Here is a 13758-nt window from a genome sequence, read left to right on the forward strand (position 1 = left end):
TAGTCTATAACATTTAGTTAATGCAAAAATGTTGTTTCTAATTCACATTGTAATGAACATTTTCCTATTTAAGTGCTGAAGGTCAGTTTTTTTCACTATATATAAAAACTTATGTTATTGGCACTCTGAATATGCGAAGTACAATGTATAATGCTATTTTTCAATTTTTACATGTGAACAGTAGATAATGGGGAGTCAGACATTTGAGGATAGCTCAGACTATAGGTTGATAAAGTCCCTGGGGTCCCCTATCAATTCTAGCCTACCTCTCTAACCTTTCTCCCTAAAGCTGTCCTAGTTAGTTTTTTATTTAAGCTTTAATTCTTAAGTGATCAAGACCTATTCTGTTTCTATGAGTTCTTGAAGCTAAAACTTATTTAGTCACCTTTCCCCTTGTTTGCCTTTCATAGTAGTACAAGGCTGGGTGCAGTGGCTCACACCTGTAATTCCAGCACTTTTGGAGGCTGAGGTGGGTAGATCATGAGGTCAGGAGTTTGAGACCAGCCTGGCCAACGTGGTGAAACCCCTCTCTACTAGAAATACAAAAATTAGCCAGGCGTGGTGGCGCGTGCCTGTAATCCCAGCTACTCGGGAGGCTGAGGCAGGAGAATCACTTGAACCTGGTCAGCAGAGGTTGCAGTGAGCCGAGATTGCACCATTGCAGTCCAGCCTGGGCGATAGAGCAAGACTCTCTCAGAAAAAAAAAAAACATACATAAATCTTACAGTGTTTTATAATGACAGATGCCTGTTGTTATTTCCTAAGCCCCTGTCTTAAGTGAGGCCCTATCTTAGCTGAGATTATTTCAGAAAAGTGATCTCTCTCTGGGATGGTTCTAGATGTGTCCCAAAAGGGCTGTTCAGACCTTGGTGGGAGCTCTTTTGGAACTTTATGGCCCAAGTCTAGCTAGCCAGTGTCTGTTGCTTGAACCATTCAGTAGCTTTCTGGTTTATCTCTATGCTCTTTTCTGACCTTTCTACTCTTGAACTCATTTTCCATGTAGCAGTCAGAACAATCTTTTTAAAAATGAATACCTGATTTTAGCTTTCCTTTGGCAAAGCTCTCCAATGGTACACCTTTGTAACTAGAATAAAATCTACAACTACAGGCCCTTGCCTCTTTCTCACCTCATTTTCTGCCACTTTTAACCTTTGTTTATTTTAACCCACTGACACTGGTTTTACTCTTCATTCTCAAACATGAAAAAACAGATAGATGTTTTCTTTCTCTTAACAGAATTGTGAAAAATCAGGTGAGCTGCTGTTATGTGAGGCTCAGTGCTGCGGGGCTTTCCACCTGGAGTGCCTTGGATTGACTGAGATGCCAAGAGGGAAATTTATCTGCAATGAATGTCACACACAGGTAAAGTAGATATCAAATGGTCTTCCTCCAAAGAAAGTTTGAATTTTAAGTTTTCCTTTTTTTTTCTTTTTTTTTTTATTATACTTTAAGTTTTAGGGTACATGTGCACAACGTGCAGGTTTGTTACATATGTATACATGTGCCATGTTGGTGTGCTGCACCCATTAACTCTTCATTTAACATTAGGTATATCTCCTAATGCTATCCCTCTCCCCTCCCCTCTGAATTTTATTGGAGACACTTTCCTGTGGCAACACTGGGCTAGTTGTTACACATATAGAAATGGTGCTGTGGGGTCACTGCTTTCAGAAAAGTTACCAAGTGAATAATAAGTGGGTGGCATAATACAGTGCAAAAAGCATTGTGTTGGTGATACATTTAGAGTGTAATGTAAGCAAAGATGAGCTAATGCCATAGAGGAAGAGATCTGTGTTTAGCTTTAAGAGAGAAAGAGAAAATGGTGTCGGGAGGGGAAGGGCAGAAGGTCCAGTAAAGAAAGTGTGTAAAACATTTGGGGAATATAGAATACAGGCCAATGTGTTTAGAGTTTAGGATATTTTAGTTAAGAGGCATAGGCAGTAACTAAGAGGGCTTCTTGGTTACTGGTAATGTTTTATATTTCTTAATCTGCATAGTGATTACATGAGCATGTTTACTTCATCAACTATACTCTTAGGATGTGTGTGCTTCATGGTGTGTACATCATACATCAATAAAAATATGTACCAAAAAAGTAAAAAGATAATAGATTGGGTTAGAAAATAGGAATAGTCAGCTGAGACCTGCTGGTAAAGCCCTTCATAAAGCTGTGCTAAGTAAAATGTTCTTTTTTTTTTTTTTTTTTTTTAAGAGATGAGGTCTTGTGGTCCAGGTTGGAGTGCAGTGGCGTGATCAGAGCTCATTGTAGTCTTGAGCTCCTGGGCTCAAGCAGTCCTCCTAACTCAGCTTCCCAAGTAGCTGGGACTACAGCCACTTGCCACCATGCCTGGGTAATATTTTTTTACTTTTATTGAGAAGGGGGTCTTACTATGTTGCCCAGGCTGGAAAGTGTTCTCTCTCTCTCTCTTTTTTTTTTTAGCATGATATGTAGACATTACAGCATGTAAACTGAAGAAATCAGGGCTGAGGTATGGATCTTATGCCTGTAAGTCATTGAAGCCGCACATATGGATCATACTTCCCAAAGAAAAAGTGTCATTAGGGTAAGATAATGGTCAGTGACACTACCTGGGCATATAGGCTTTTATAATGAGTTACTGGAAGGAGAGGAGGAGCTAGTGAATATCTCTGAAGCCACAGGAGTCAGGTGTTATCTGTAGGGGCAGATGCAGCAAAGACACTAAGGAGGTTCCAGAGTGAAGAGAGGCTTTTGTATGTGGCAGTGAGAAAATGCTTCAATTTTTGCCAGAGGATGTCTCATTACACTAGATTGAAGGGTGAGTGAATAGCCGTATACATAACTTCTTGAAGAAACTTGACTTCAACAGAAAGGAAGACAGTACCTAAAGGGAGGATATTACATGGTCAAGAGAAAAATCATTTTGAGTGTGTAAAACAGCTCTATTAAGGTAGAATTGAAGTGCAAAAAATTGCACATATTTCAGGTGCATGATTTGATAAATTTTGATATGTATATATGCATGCACCTGTGAAATCATCACTCAGCATTATTATTTTGAGATTCAGTAAGGTTGTTGTATGTATCGATAGTTCATTTCTTTTTATCGCTGAGTAGTAGTTTGTTGTATGGATTTAATTGGTTGTTGATCCATTCACCTGTTGATAGACATTTGGGTTGTTTCCCGTTTTGGTTATTATAAATAAAGCTGCTAAGAACATTCAAGTTTTTGGACACTTTGTACCCTACCTGCCCCTCCCCTCCCCCTCCCATTTTTCTTTTTTTTCCTTGAGACAGGGTCTCTCTCTGTCGCCTAGGCTGGAGTACAGTGGTACAACTCTGACTCACTGCTGCCTCAACCTCACAGGCTCAAGCGATCCTTCTGGCTCAGCCTCCTTAGTAGCTGGGACTACAGGTGCCTGCCACATGCCTGGCTAATTTTTAAATTTCTCTGTAGAGACAGGGTTTTATTACTTTATTACCAGGCTGGTTTTGAACTCCTGGGATGAAGCAGTCTTCCTTGTTCAGCCCCTGAAAGTGTTGGGATTATAGGTGCAACACACAACTTCTGGCCACATTTTCTTTTTCCTTTTTTCTTTTTTTTTTTGAGATGGAGTCTCGCACTGTTGCCCGGGCTGGAGTGCAATGGCGCAATCTTGGCTCACTGCAACCTCCGCCTCCTGGGTTCATGTGATTCTCCTGCCTCAGCCTCCCAAGTAGCTGGGATTACAGGCATACGCCACCACGCCCGGCTAATTTTTGTATTTTTGGGAGAGACAGGGTTTCTCCTGTTGGTCAGGCTGGTCTCGAACTCCCGACCTCAGGTGGTCCACTTGCCTTAGCCTCCCAAAGTGCTGGGATTACAGGCATGAGCCACTGTGCCTGGCCAACTTTTTCTTTTTCTTAATGATGTGTTTGTAAGACTAATAGTTCTTAATTTTTATGAAATCCAGTTTATCAATTTGTTCTTTTTATGGACTGTGATTTGCTGTCATAGCTAAGAAGTTTTGCTTAAGCCAGTGTCACAAAGTTGTTTTTTTTTTTTCTTTTAATCTGCGACAGAGTCTCACTGTCATCCAGGCTGGAGTGCAGTGGCGCAATCTTGGCTCACTGCAACCTCCACCTCTCGGGTACAAGTGATTCTTGTGCCTCAGTCTCCCAAGTAGCCAAGATACCAGGCATGCACCACTATGCCCAGCTAACTTTTGCATTTTTAGTAGAGACAGGGTTTCACCATGTTGGCCAGGCTGTTCTCAAACTCCTGGTCTCAGATGATCCACCTGCCTTGGCTTCCCAAACTCTCAACGTGCTGGGATTACAGGTGTGAGCCACCGCACCTGGCCAGTGTCACAAAGAATTTTAGTTCTATGTTTTCTTCATAGAATTTTTTAGTTTTACATTTCACTATTAGGTCTACAATCTATTTTGTATTAATTTTTGCATATGATGTGAGGTATAGAGAAGGAATTTTTTTATTTTTGGTTTTTTAAATTTATGGATTTTTTTCCCTTTTTTCCTAGGAAAGCTATTATCTTTGAGAGTAGGAAATTTTACCAGTTTTGGTACAGTGTAAGAAATGGGAGTCATTTTTTAGTGCTCTTGGCTTACCCTATTTTCCTGCAATAGGGTGATCACATCATTGTTTAGATTGCTCAGGTTTAATAATAGCTACCATACCTGTAATCCCAGCACTTTGGGAGGCTAAGCGGGGTGGATTATTTAAGGTCAGAAGTTTGAGATCAGCCTGGCCAATGTGGCGATACATCATCTCTACTAAAAACACAAAAATTAGCCAGGCGTGGTGGTGGGCACCTGTAATCCCACGTACTTGGGAGGCTGAGGCACAAGAATCACTTGGTCCCAGGAGGTGGAGGTTGCAGTGAGCTGACATCATGCCACTGCACTCCATCCTGGTCAACAGAGGGAGACTGAGTCTCAAAAAAAGAAAAAAAAAAAAAGCTACCAGTTATTCAGCATTAGGTAGTGTTTTGCCTGTTTACATATTCAAATATTTTTCTTAAAATATTTATTTGCTGGATGTGCTCAGTGTTTATAGATAAAACAGGTGATTTGAACGAGCTTCCGTTTCCAGCAGTTGCCCACAGGAGGATTCATGTTGAGGTCTGTTTGGCTGTCAAGCTTAGGCTCTTTTCCTTATGTTGCACTGCATTTCACAGAGAGAGGTCTGTGGTTTTTTTTTTTCTGAGAAGAGTCTCCTTCTGTGGTCCGGGCTGGAGTACAGTGGTGCAATCTCAGCTCACTGCAACCTCCGTCTCCCAGGTGCAAGAGATTCTCATGCCTCAGCCTCCGCAGTAGTTGGGATTACAGGCGCCTGCCACCACACCCAGCTAATTGTTTTGTATTTCTAGTAGAGACGGTGTCTTGCTATGTTCCCCAGGCTAGTCTTGAACTCCTGGCCTCCAGTCATCCAACTGCCTTAGCCTCCCAAGTGCTGGGAGCACTGCTCCTGGCCTGTTTTTGACTTTTTATTACAAAAATCTTAAGACATACACCAGGGTAGAACAATGTAAAGAATCTCCATGTTGGCCGGGTGCGGTGGCTCATGCCTGTAATCCCAGCACTTTGGGAGGCCAAGGCGGGCAGATCACGAGCTCAGGAGATCAAGACCATCCTGGCTAACATGATGAAACCCCGTCTCTACTAAAAATACAAAAAGAAATTAGCTGGGCGTGGTGGCGGGCACCTGTAGTCCCAGCTACTCGGGAGGCTGAGGCAGGAGAATGGTGTGAACCTGGGAGGCGGAGCTTGCAGTGAGCGGAGATCGTGCCACTGCACTCCAGCCTGGGTGACAGAGCAAGACTCCGTCTCAAAAAAAAAAAAAATGTTCATTGCCATTTTTATTCATAAGAGCCCCAAATGAAAACAACCTAAATGTCCATCAACAGGAGAGTGAATAAGTGGTGATAGTCACATCATGGAATACTACATAGCCAAAAAAGAAAAATGAAGTGGTAGGAACGTTCAACAACATGGGTGAATAGAGGGAGCCAGGTATGAGAAACAGTGCACTGTACCAGCCCACTTAGATGAAGCGCAGGAAGGCAGAACTGACGATGATTGAAGTCAGAAGAGTAGTTTCCTTTGTGGGAAAGTTAGATCAGGAAGGAGCTCTCTGGGGTACTAGAAATCTGCCGTATCTTGGCTGGATGCAATGGCTCACGCCTGTAATCCCAGCACTTCGGGAGGCCTAGGTGAGAGGGTCGCTTGAGCCCAGGAGTTAGAGACCAGCCTGGGCAACATAGTGAGATCCCATCTCTACAAAAAGTTAAAAATTAGCATGGCATGCTGGTGTGCGCCTGTAGTCTCAGCTACTCAGGAGGCTGAGGCAGGAGGATTGCTTGAGCTCAACAGTTTGAGGCTGCAGTGAGCTATGATTGTGTCAGTGCACCGCAGCCTATCACTTCAGTGACTGAGCAAGACCAGTCACAAGAAGTAAGGAAGGAAGGAGAAAAGAAAGGAAAGGCTGAGCGCAGTGTTTCACATCTGTAATCCCAGCACTTTGGGAGGCCAAGGCAGCTGGATCACTTGAGGCTAGGAGTTTGAGACCAGCCTGGACAACACGGCAAAACCAAAAATACAAAAATTAGCCAGGCATGTTGGTACATGCCTGTAATCCCAGCTACTCAGGAGGTTGAGGCATGAAAATTCCTTGAACTCGGCAGGCGGAGGTTGCAGTGAGCTGAGATTGCGTCACTGCACTCCAGCCTGGGTGACAGAGCAAGTGTCTGTCTCAAAAAAAAAAAAAAAAAAGTGAAAAAAAGAAAGAAAATAAATTTACCATATCTTGACCTAGGTGAGGCTATCACATACGTTGATATATATTGGAATATATGTGTGTGTGTGTGTCTCAGTGTATATGCCAAGATGCACATTAACAGATTCCTGCCAGGCACTGTGGCTCACGCCTATAATCCAAGCTCTTTGAGAGGCTGAAGTGGGCAGATCACGAGGTCAGGAGTTTGGGACCAGCCTGGCCAATGTGATGAAAGACCTCTCTACTAAAAATACAAAAATGAGCCAGGCATGGTGGTGCGCTCCTGTAATCCCAGCTACTCAGAGGGCTGAGGCAGAGGAATCGCTTGAACTCAGGAGGCTGGGGTGACAGTGAGCCCAGATTAGGCCTCTGCACTCCAGTCTGGGTGATAGAGTGAGCCTCTGTCCCAGAAAAAAAAAAAAAAAAAAAAGATTCCATTAGTAAACAGAATGATTGAATTATAAAAATCACCATTTTGGGCCAGGCGCAGTGGCTCACGCCTATAATCCTGGGATGACACTTTGGGAGGCTGAGGTGGGCGGATCACGAGGTCAGGAGATCGAGACCATCCTGGCTAACACAGTGAAACCCCATCTCTACTAAAAATACAAAAAATTAGCTGGTCGTGGTGGCAGGAACCTGTAGTCCCAGCTACATGGGAGGCTGAGGCAGGAGAATGGCATGAACCCGGGAGGTGGAGCTTGCAGTGAGCTGAGATCGCGCCACTGCACTCCAGCCTGGGTGACAGGGCAAGACTCTGTCTCAAAAAAAAAAAAAAAAAAAAACACCATTTTGGCCAGGCGCTGCAACTCATGCCTGTAATCCTGGGATGACACTTTGGGAGGCCAAGGAGGGTGGATCATGAAGTCAGGAGTTCAAGACCAGCCTGACCAATATGGTGAAACACTGTCTTTACTAAAAATACAAAAATTAGCAGCCATGGTGGCATGGGCCTGTAATCCCAGCTACTCAGGAGGCTGTGCCAGAAGAATTGCTTGAACCTGGGAGGCAGAGGTTGCAGTGAGCCAAGATTGTGCCACTGCACTCCAGCCTGGGCGACAGAGCAAGACTCCGTCTCAAAAAAAAAAAAAAAAAAAGAAAAGAAAAAGACTCTGGGTTGATACCTGGAAGAATCGTATCTTATTTGCTCCCCAGAATCCTTATAATGGAAAGTGACACATGAGAAATTGAACCACGGAGAAATACGAACATTTCTGGATTCTGAATATTTGTTGGGCAGAGTCTTTAGTACCATTTTTCCTCCACCAACAAACCTGACTTCCATGTTTCTTCCCTTTGCCTACAATCAGTTAACATCTCAATAACTTCTCTCCCGGAATAAAGGAATATAAGTTAAAGTAGGCAAGTGATCTGCCTGCCTTGGTCTCCCAAAGTGCTGGGATTACAGGCGTAAGCCACCTCACCCAGCCACCATAAATACTTTCATTACGGATGTTCTCAAACATACAGATAAAGAAGGGAGAAAGCATGCAATTCACATAACTTTATATACACTACCCACGTTAATCAGTTAGCAACTTCCTGCTGATCTTTCAACTTTTAATCTTGCTAGGAAAGGCAGTCACGTGTGTGCAATCTTTTGACCCCTGTTTGGCAGCATTAGAATAGGCCTTGGGTGGCCAGGTGCAGTGGCTCAAGCCTGTAATGCGAGCACTTTGGGAAGCAAAGGCAGGCGGATCACAAGGTCAAGAAATAGAGACCATCCTGGCCAACATGGTGAAACCCCATCTCTACTCAAAATACAAAAATTAGCTTGGTGTGGTGGCGCACACCTGTAGTCCCAGCTATGTGGGAGGCTGAGGCAGGAGAATCACTTGAACCTGGGAGGCAGAGGTTGCAGTGAGCCAATATCATGCCACTGCACTCCAGCCTGGCAACAGAGTGGGACTCCGTCTCAAAAAAAAAAAAGCCCTTGCAACTTGGACTGGGTTTATTTCCCTGTGTGGTAATATCTTTCTCTGTTTCAGACTCAATATTGTCTTCTTTGTTCTTCTAAAGCATGTGCTTTATGTAGTACTTGGCCAACCTCACTATTCCATCTTTCCTGGTGGGGAGGACACAGGATCTTTTGTCTACAGCACAGGAGAGGTGCAAGCCGAACACCACCCCGTGTAGACTGAAGGTTGCCTTGGGAGACTGATGCCCACTATTGAAGCTGATCTTGCCCTGCCTCTTCTCAATGTGAGTAAAGTGTTGTTCACCGCCTATATGAGTTGGGTCTTTCTTGGTGACCATGACATCTGCAAACTATGGAGTGAGTTAACATTCTGAGACTGCTACACCTGTACTCCTGGTGCCAGGCATTGTTTTGTTTTTGTTTTGTTTTACTTTGTTTTGTTTTGTTTTAGGTGGAGTCTCACTCTGTTGCCCAGGCTGGAGTGCAGTGGCATGATCTCGATCCCAGCTCACTGCAACCTCCGCCTCCCAGGTTCAAGCAATTCTCCCGCCTCAGCCTCCCAAGTAGCTGGGACTAGAGGCGCATGATGCCATGCCCAGCTAATTTTTTTTTAATTTTTAGTAGAGATAGTGTTTCACCGTGTTAGCCAGGATGGTCTCGATCTCCTGACCTTGTGATCCTCCCGCCTGGGCCCCCCAAAGTGCTGGGATTACAGGCATGAGCCACTGTGCCCAGCCAATGGCAGGCATTGTTATGCCTTTTTTTTAGACAGAGTCTCACTCTGATGCCAGGCTAATTCTCCTGCCTCAGTCTCCCGAGTAGCTGGGATTACAGGCATGTGCCACCACGCCCAGCTAATTTTTGTATTTTTAGTAGAGACGGGGATTGACCATGTTGGCCAGGAGAGTCTCAATCTCCTGACCTTGTGATCCGCCCTCCTCGGCCTCCCAAAGTGCTGGGATTACAGGTGTGAGCCACTGTGCCTAGCCTTTTTTTTTTTTTTTTTTTTTTTTTGAAGAGAAGAGGTCTTACCATGTTGCCCAGGCTGGAGTGCAGTGACTATTCATATGCATGAATATAGAACACTACAGCCCAGCCTCAAACACTCCCCTGCCTCAAGTGATCCTCCTGCCTCAGCCTCCCAAGTAGCTGGGACTATAGGTGTGAGCAACCACACCCAGCTGTTATTCTATTTGCTATCCTCCTTGGGGTGGTAACAGGTGTCATCTGTTGGCAAATCTATATCCACTCTTGCTCACACACTCACTTTTTTCCTTATGAGATTTTTAAAAGTGTAAATCCCCAACATAATCATTTAAGCTATAAATACTTTAGTAGTTATCTGTAATAAAGACATTAACCTAACCACAATTTTACCATCACACCCAACAAAATCAACAATCCTTCCTTAACATTATTTATACCCTATTTGTGTTTAATTATTCTTGATTGTGGCCTCAGACATTAAAATAGAATAACATTTAATGCCAAAGACAATGGGACAACACCTACAATGTTTTAGAAAAAGAAAGTATGGGCTGAAGCCAGGAATGGTGGCCCACACCTGTAATCCCAGCACTGTGGGAGGCCAGGGCAGGCGGATCACCTGATGTTGGGAATTCGAGACCGGCCTGACCAACATGGAGAAACCCCATCTCTACTAAAAATACAAAATTAGACAGGCATGGTGGTACATTCCTGTAATCCCAGCTACTCGGAAGGCTGAGGCAGGAGAATCACTTGAACCCGGGAGGCAGAGGTTGCAGTGAGCCGAGATCGTGCCATTGCACCCCAGCCTGGGCAACAAGAGCAAAATTCCATCTCAAAAAGCCTGGACTTCAGAAGTATATTTAAAAAGAAGAAGCAACCACTTCATACCTACTAGGATGACAAAAAAAAAAAACCCACAACAACAACAAGGAAAAGAAAAAAGGCACCTAGAAAATAACAAGTATTGGTGAGAACATGGAAAACACGGAGCCAACACATTGCTGGTGGCAATGTAAAATGACGCCACTGCTGTGGAAAAATTTGGCAGGTTCCTAAAAAATTTAAGCATAGAATTACTATGACTCAGCAATTCCCCTCCTAGGTATGTCCTCAAAATAATTTAAATCTGGGACTCATACAGATACATTTACATAAGTGTTCATTGCAGTGAGCATTTTGGCTCACTGCAACCTCCCCCTCCTGGGTTCAAGCGATTCTCCTGCCTCAACCTCCCGAGTACCTCTCAGAGTTGTGCATTCCTGGGGTGCTCTTCCGGAGCCTGCTGCGGCTTAAACCTGCACCAAATGAATACAAGTGATCTTCAGTATGGCGAACACGCACGGCAGATCCAAAACCAAGCCCTGGATGGGCCATGGCCACTTCCCAGGTGGATGCACTGCAGCCCTGCACTCCTTAGTGCTCTGCGAGGCAGAGCTTTTTGCCGGTGTGGTTTGTGCTGGGAGGCCCCGGACGGGACAGTTTTGCCGATGCAGGATGTGGCAGGCTGTGAAACAGTCCATTTCCATTGCTTCCAGAGGGACTGAGAAAGTCTTGTGGTTCTTGGCCATATTCTCAGGAGAAGAATATTAAGAGCTGTCTGGGAAGGATGTGGCCCCCGAGTCATGGGTTGTGAGAGAAAGTGAACTCATGTAATAATTTACATTGCAGAATGCAGGTGAAACTTTCTCTGAGCAAGCCAGGTGTGGCTTCAGAGAAGAGATAAAGGGCCTAACAGTCTCGAATGAAAATATAAAATCAAGGATAGTTTAAGGAATTCAGCTTTGAAGTAAAAGCATAGCGGTCTTCCCATACAATTTAATTAAATAGAATTAAATAAAACCAAGTATGATTTCCCAAGGAAGCAGATGTGTCTGTCTCTAAGGCACACACATACACACACACCGCAGCCACACTTCAGGGAGCACCTGTCCATATGACAGGTCCCAGGACTGCGTGAGATGGTCAATGCACATGACCTTATTAATAGGATGGCCCGAGAAAGCACATCACCCCCCAATCCACGGCCCTAGCATCAGCATGAGGAAAACACCACACAAACCGGAGTAGAGGAACATCTTGCAGTACACCTGACCAGTCCTCTGTGAAGGTCATGGAATCTGAAAGCATGTCACAACCAGGAGAATCCTAAGAACACGTGAACACCAAATGGAAGACATTAGGGAAAAATGAAGGAAAGCTGATTACAGGCTTTAGTTTTCTAAAAAATTGAGGAAAACTGTGTTATTTCAACCCAGCTCATGTGGCTCAAAGGAATTGATGAATAAGAAAATAAACAACAGATCAGCCTTTTAAAAAAAACATGATAGGCCAGGCGCAGTGGCTCATGCCTGTAATCCCAGCACTTTGGGAGGCTGAGGCAGGTGGGTCACCTGAGGTCAGGAGTTTGAGACCACCCTGGCCAACATGGTAAAAATACAAAAATTAGCTAGGCATGGTGGCAGGCACCTGTAATCTCAGCTACTCCGGAGGATAAGGCAGGAGAATCGCTTGAACCCAGGAGAGGGAGGTTACAGTGAACAGAAATCATGCCATTGCACTCCAGCCTGAGCGACAAGAGCAAGACTCCGTCTAAAAAAAAAAAAAAAATGCTGGGCGCGGTGGCTCAAGCCTGTAATCCCAGCACTTTGGGAGGCTGAGACAGGTGGATCACGAGGTCAGGAGATCGAGACCATCCTGGCTAACACGGTGAAACCCCGTCTCTACTAAAAATACAAAAAAAAAAAATTTAGCCAGGCGTGCTGGCGGGCACCTGTAGTCCCAGCTACGCGGGAGGCTGAAGCAGGAGAATGGCATGAACCTGGGAGGCAGAGCTTACAGTGAGCAGAGATCGTGCCACTGCACTCCAGCCTGGGTGACAGAGCAAGACTCTGTCTCAAAAAAAAAAAAAAAAAAAAAGATAGATGTTGTTTCTTGTCCCTATATACTATGCTTTCATTTACTTATTTATTTTTAATTATTATTTTTTGAGACTGAGTTTTGCTTTTGTTGCCCAGGCTGGAGTGCAATGGTGTGATCTCGGCTCACTGCAACCTCTGCCTCCCGGATTCAAGCGATTCGCCTGCCTCAGCCTCCCGAGTAGCTGGGATTACAGGCATGCACCACCATGCCTGGCTAATTTTGTGTTTTTAGTAGAGACGAGTTTCTCCATATTGGTCAGGCTGGTCTCGAACTTCCAACCCAAGGTAATCCACCCACCTTGACCTCCCAAAGTGCTGGGATTACAGGTGTGAGCCACCACGCCCGGCCTTGATGAAGCTCTTATAATGTACCACGCATTGTGTAGGTGTTGAGAATACAGCAGTTTTAAAATCTACTCGCCGTAAAATCCTTTTCTACATCTGTGGCAAGCAGCAGAATTGACCAGTACGAAATGACAGAAATAGAGGATGAGGAGGAGAGGGGAGATATGCAAGCACCAGAGAGGGAAGTTCTTGCTTTAAGGGAGACCTAGCGTGACAGTCCTTATGCTGGAAAAAGTTGTGTCTTACTGAAAGTTTAAGCTTTAAACTTTTTTAAATAAATTTTTTGATGGATTCAGGGGTACAAATGCAGTTGCGTTACACGGATATATTGCACAGTGGTGAAGTCTGGGCTTTTAGTGTAACATCACCTGAATATAATATTTCATCCCTCCCACCCTTCCCTTCAGGTTAACCCAGCTAGCCTGAATCAGTGGCACTGGGTGGTCACTGGCGAAGTATGAAATTAATGAAGGTACTTGATCTCTCAAGTCGCCCGCTTGGCCCTCTTCCAAGTCTACTTTACCTTTCATTCCTATTCATTTGGAGTTTCCAATGTCTGTTATTCCACTCTGTATGTCTGAAAGTCAAAAACCGCATGTTCTCACTTATAAGTGGGAGCTAAACAATGAAACTTTAAATGAATTGCCAGGTGCTAGCATTTCTAGATTTGAGATTCTAGAGAGTCTCATCTTCAGGGGAGTCAAGTTCTGGTCACAGTCCTTCTACTGGGGGGGTTTGAGGCATGGCTTCCTCTTTCACTTTTTTTTTTTTTTTTTTGAGACAGAGTCTTGCTCTGGCGCCCAGGCTGGAGTGCAGTGGTGCCATCTTGGCT

The 13758-nt window shown here is 44.4% G+C and overlaps 1 protein-coding gene across 11 annotated transcripts in view; it reads left to right on the plus strand.

Annotated features, from left to right (window-relative positions):
• The window catches only part of HERC2 (HECT and RLD domain containing E3 ubiquitin protein ligase 2), a 299653-nt gene that overhangs the window by 18342 nt on the left and 267553 nt on the right, over positions 1 to 13758 (plus strand). For 5 of the 11 annotated variants that reach the window (XM_063716530.1, XM_063716528.1, XM_063716526.1 and 2 more), the window contains 2 exons: positions 1237 to 1362; positions 8855 to 8957. The gene's annotated coding sequence lies outside the window, so the exon portion shown is untranslated. Of the gene's footprint in view, positions 1 to 1236; positions 1363 to 8673; positions 8958 to 13758 lie in introns of those variants that run through there. The other 6 variants (XM_063716527.1, XM_063716523.1, XM_063716533.1 and 3 more) reach the window with 4 other exon arrangements.

This window comes from Pongo abelii, chromosome 16 (genome assembly GCF_028885655.2).
Source record: "Pongo abelii isolate AG06213 chromosome 16, NHGRI_mPonAbe1-v2.0_pri, whole genome shotgun sequence".
Classification (NCBI taxonomy): Eukaryota; Metazoa; Chordata; class Mammalia; order Primates; family Hominidae; genus Pongo; species Pongo abelii.